The sequence below is a fragment of the Pelobates fuscus genome, chromosome 10 (assembly GCF_036172605.1).
Source record: "Pelobates fuscus isolate aPelFus1 chromosome 10, aPelFus1.pri, whole genome shotgun sequence".
In the NCBI taxonomy this organism is placed as follows: domain Eukaryota; kingdom Metazoa; phylum Chordata; class Amphibia; order Anura; family Pelobatidae; genus Pelobates; species Pelobates fuscus.
This window is the reverse complement of record NC_086326.1, coordinates 52,262,610-52,268,609: the sequence shown is the minus strand read 5'-3', so window position 1 is coordinate 52,268,609 and position 6,000 is coordinate 52,262,610.

The following is a 6,000-nucleotide window of genomic DNA, read 5'->3' as shown; positions in this document are numbered from 1 at the left end:
GGCCTTTGTTCCTTATTAGTCATTGTTTCTCTGTAGAATTTGATCCAAAAGTTTCTGAAAAGAAAAATAAAATAAAGTAATCTCTATTAAAATGTAATATTATCAGACAACATTTAAATGTAAAAAATAGTTTTTTTTATACCTTTATCATAGTAAAATGTGTGTTTATGTAGAGATTATATTAATAAAATGGTGGGGCTTTCATCTTCAGTAATTACATTGTGAACTATTGACGATTTTCATTTTTTTTTCATTTTTTTTTTTACAAACCTAATGGTACAAATCAAAACAACTGGAACACTAGGATCCAATGGGTCTTGGTGAATGGAATTAAGTAGTGTCAGAAAGAAACCTTAGATTTTGAAGCCCTAAAAAGGACTTTGGTTAAACATATACCTGGGATTGCAATGCAACTCTACATCACAAAGAAATATAAATCGCATTCCCTTAAATCAGAGGTGCCCCTAAATGCTTTAAAACTACAGCTTCCATGATGCTTTGCCATTCCAAAGGCATTCCAAAGGCATTCACTGCATCATGGGAGTTGTAGTTCTAAAACATCCGGGGATCAACCTTTTGGGCACCGCTGCCTTAAATAAATTGAGGACAGGTTTTTTTTTTTTTTAATAGCACTAACAGGGTTATTCTTTTAAAAAAAAAAAAAGGTTAATAAAAGTGCTTTCGATTTACAATTATCATCAGTTTTATTTTGGTCAGCTGACACATTTATCAAGTTTGGCTTCTTGAATATCAGCTGGTATATACAGACGAAATCCTATACAAAAACTGGCTAAAAAAAAGTTGATCATTATTAAGTGCTGGCAGGTAGAATTAAATCAAAATTAAATCAAAGTTTAGTTCTAATAGTTTATGCCAACTAACTGCATCTTAGTTATATAGAAAAGAAGCTGCTCTGATCATGCTGAATATGTGTATTGGTTTATAGCAGCTAAAATATATATATAACACTAGCTGTATTTCTCCAAAAACACGCACTGGACATTTATTATGAGTTTGCAGCAGCTCATTCCAACACTGATTTATGCACGACAACATATAATAAAACATTGTTATGTAAAGAATCAGTAAGTAAGACTTTCTTTCTTTTTACATATGTTGCTTTATGTTAGTCCATAAAGTCCGCTACAAAGCACGAATTGTCATAACGCACGGTGAATATACTAATACTCAAATAACTTGGTTTACAGTCAGCAACCCACACTAAGCCTATGCAGTAGACACAAAGAAACTGTCTGTTTCAGCTATTTATACCACATGGCCGTTGAATGCTTTAATCTGATTGCTTGACGAACGTTCTAAGGTGTGCATTATTTTCAAGGAGACGTATGGCTAAAGTAGTTCCAGACAGGTCTTGACCGCATTACAGTTGCGTAAGAAATTAGTCCTACATACAAGAGCGTTTTAACGACAAAAACGTGACAAACGTCTTGAAATACATCATCTGAACAATGTTTCGATGTTTGTTAACTGTAGTATAAGCAGAATAATTGACTCCAGGCAGTTGAATTATTAGAAAAAAATAATGCAGACCCGAGGTGTAACGGCCACACCACTTCGCGTCGTGACCACATTACCACCTCGGGTGTGCATTATTTTTTTAATAATTCAACGGCCTGTTGTCAATTATTCCTTACATATTAGAAACTTCCCATCACATAAGAGTGTGTTTCACAATAAATTATCTATGATAATATCCAGGCAGAGGATTATGATATAAGATTTGGCCACGCTGCTTCACTGGACACATATGGACTTAAAGTGAAAAGGGAAAACATCAATTTGACAAAGGAACAAGAAACTAATTTTTTATATTTAGTACCTTCTTGAAGAGTTCAACTCTCATTCTATTACTCTGTGTTAGCATTCTTTTTTCTTCTTCCTCTCTTTTTCTTTTAACTTCAGGCAAACTGTTATAAATCCTGCAACATTTAAAAAGAAAAATTCTGTTATGAGAGTTGGTGGTCGGACAAAATAAAATGATAAAGAGACTTGAGAGACAAAGAAAAGAAATAGCTACGTTTGTCTGGTGGATTAAAAAAGGCCAAATGTGCTACGGAATTAAAGATTAATTGTTCACATTTTTTTTTACAAATAAAACCTTTGTACTAAGAAATTTCTATCCAGTGCCTGCACTTTTTTTTTTTTATATAGTATTGTTGTAACTAGTGCAGCATATATTTTTATAAAATTATCAACAATGCTGATAAATTCCCGAAATAATGCTATTACCGGTAAAATCCTTTCCTTGGATTTCATCAAAGGTCATAGAGGTGAGGCAGAACTTCAATTTAAATAATGTGACTGGCAAAGGTCAGGTCTAAATGACCAAAAGCAGTAAGTCAGGGCAAGCAAAAGGCAATATAAGTGAAGGTCATATTGATCCAAAGGTCGATCCACAAATTACAACTATTGGAATATTCCCATGATGCAGGAACTGTTCATGGTCAGACAGACTAGAGGCACAGGATTAAACAAGTTCAGGACAATTTCCTATTTTTTTTTAAATTAACATCTACCTTGAAGGTTTCTTTCAGTAGGTGTAGTGTTTTCTCTGTGTGTGTGTGTGTGTCAGGGTACCTGTAGTCTCTACCCCTGAGACGGGTAGAGACTTAGACGTTTTTCCATCCAGACGGCATGATTCTCCCGTTCCTCGCGGTCCCCTCGCGCATGTAAACGCCGGCCGCTAGAGAACTATGCCTTTTTGTAACGTGACGCTCAATAGTCGACGTCATGACGCTATTCTAGCCCGACCTGTCAGTCAAATCCCGGACACGAATCAGGTCTCGGCGGAGGCGTGATTAGTCTCTAGAACCAGGGTATTTAGGGGAGCTCTCAGCATTTGCTCATTGCCCTGTCGTGGTTCTAGCCAGCCTAGTCACACAGTGCTCTTGTATTCTCTTGTCTTTTGGTTCTGACCCGGCTTTGTTATTACTTACCTGTCTTCTCTGTTATCCTTGACCCGGCTTGTCTCTCGCTTACCTGTCTTCTCGTTCCCTCGACCTCGGCTTGTCCCTGACCATTCTATACGTAGTATTACGTTAAGTCCGGCCATTCTAAGGTCCGGTATACGTATCTGCTACTCTTTGTACTCTGCGTGTTGGATCCCTGTCCCGATCCTGACATTACGACAGGGCCAATGGATCCTGCAGGTACAAACTGTCAGCTTGGTTCTCCTGATCCTAGGTTTGACGCCATGGATCATAGAATGGATCAGATGGCACTAGCACTACAGGCGTTACTATCACGTCCTAATAATCCACCTGAGGAGATGCGTAATACTTCTATTCCTCCTGTGAGTTCAGGGCTAGAGGTAGCCACTGTAGGTGCTTCTTCCCGAGTTACCCCACCTGTACGTTATGCTGGTTCTCCTGAAAGGTGTCGTGGCTTTTTGAACCAGATCAGTATCCATTTCGAGCTACAACCCTGTTCCTACCCTACTGATAGGGCAAAGGTGGGATTTATTATCACCTTACTCATTGAGAAGGCTCTGAGATGGGCTAATCCGTTGTGGGAGAATGATAATCCATTAGTCTATAACTATAATGCCTTTGTAGCTGCTTTTAGAAGAACTTTTGACCCCCCTGGCAGAAAGGTCAATGCAGCTAGATTACTGTTGCGCCTTAGACAAGAGAACCGAACACTTGTGGATTACGCACTAGAGTTCAGGTCTTTGGCGGCAGAGGTTAAGTGGAATGAACAGGCTTATATAGACGTATTTTTAAACGGATTATCCGATGTAATACTTGACGAGGTAGCGACGAGAGAGCTTCCCGAGAATTTGGAGGACTTAATTTCCTTTATCTCTCGCATTGACGAACGTCTAAGAGAGAGGCAGAACACTCGAGATAGAACCGGTAGACCTTCCTTTAGACTAGCTCCTTCATTTCAAAGTCCTGAAACCAAAACTCCACAGTTTCCAGAGCCTATGCAGATAGGCCTTACTCGCCTCTCAGAAGAGGAGAGACAGTACAGGAGAAGGGAGGGACTGTGTATGTATTGTGGAGTCAGAGGTCACTTACGTTTGAATTGTCCCAATCGCCCGGGAAACGCTCGCACCTAAGTTTCTCTAGAGGACAGGCCTTGGGTGTTTCTATTTTGTCCTCTACTCATAACTACAAAGAACACAGGCTTCTATTGAAGGGAACTTTAGAGACTGTGGCATTGATAGACTCCGGAGCTGCTGAGAGCTTTATCGACCAAGTTTTTCTCACCAAACACGCTATCCCATCCCAGTTAAGGAGGACACCTTTGGCTGTTGAGGCCATAGATGGTAGACTTTTCGTTGAGCCTGTTATTTTCCGGGAGACCACACCTCTTAACTTAACTACTGGTATTCTACACAAGGAGGAGATATCTCTACTACTCATTTCATCTCCTTCTGTTCCCATAGTCCTGGGATACTCCTGGCTGAAGAGACATAACCCCATTATAGATTTGAAATCAGGGGAAATAGTCTCGTGGGGTCAGGGTTGTCAAGAGAGATGTTTAAAGAGAGTGTCACCCCTTTGTATTGTTAACACACTTAATAACTCTACCGACTCTACTAAAGTACAGATACCGTCCTTGTATCTAGATTTAAAGGCGGTATTTGACAAAGGAAAGACTGATACCTTACCACCACACAGGCCTTTTGATTGCAAAATTAATTTACTTCCTGGTACTATGCCTCCCAGGGGCCATGTATACCCTTTGTCTACGAATGAGAACTTAGTCTTAGAGGAGTATATTTGTGAAAACCTAGACAAAGGGTTCATTAGGAGATCCTCCTCCCCTGCTGGGGCTGGATTTTTTTTTGTTAAAAAGAAGGATGGTTCTTTAAGACCTTGCATTGACTACCGAGGTTTGAACAAGATAACCATTAGAAATGCCTATCCGATCCCCTTGATCACCGAGCTTTTTGATCGATTAAAGGGTTCCAAGATTTTCACTAAGTTAGACCTCAGAGGTGCTTATAACTTGGTGAGAATTCAGCAGGGACACGAGTGGAAGACTGCGTTCAATACTCGTTATGGGCACTATGAGTATACTGTAATGCCTTTTGGTCTCTGTAATGCCCCGGCGGTATTTCAGGATCTAATTAATGAAGTTCTTAGGGAGTTTCAACATGACTGTGTTATTGTATACCTCGATGATATACTTATACATTCCAGGGATGTTGAGACTCACCACGGACAGGTCAGAAGGGTTTTGCACAAACTTCTTCAACATGGCTTGTACGGCAAATTAGAGAAATGTAGCTTTGACCAATCCCAGACTACCTTTCTTGGTTACGTGATTTCTGGAGAGGGGTTTGAAATGGATCCGGAGAAACTCCAATTCATTTTAGATTGGCCTTTACCTAAGGGTCTCAAGGCCATTCAGAGATTTATTGGTTTCTCTAATTATTACAGACGTTTCATTAAGGGTTACTCCTCTATTATTGCTCCTATCACCAATATGACCAGACAAGGGGCTGACACTAAGAATTGGTCTACTGAAGCACTTCTGGCTTTTAAGACTCTCAAGGAGCTGTTTGCTTCCGCACCAATTTTAGTTCACCCTGATACTACTCTGCCTTTCCTACTCGAAGTTGACGCTTCTGAGACGGGTATAGGTGCCATCCTGTCCCAAAGGTTGGGTGTGGATAAACCATTACATCCATGTGGGTATTTTTCCAAAAAATTATCGGGTACTGAGAGCAGATATGACATTGGTGACAGGGAACTCCTAGCGGTTATCATGGCTTTAAAGGAGTGGAGACATCTATTGGAGGGGACTTTGCATCCTGTTACCATTTTGACGGATCATAAAAACTTATCCTATATTGGGGAGGCTAAACGATTATCATCGAGACAGGCCCGTTGGTCTATATTCCTCACTCACTTCAATTACATACTCACATATAGGCCTGGTTCTAAGAATTCTAAAGCTGATGCCTTGTCTCGCCAACATGAACCTTCTGCCATATCTGAGCCGGTTTTATCCTCTATAGTACCTAAG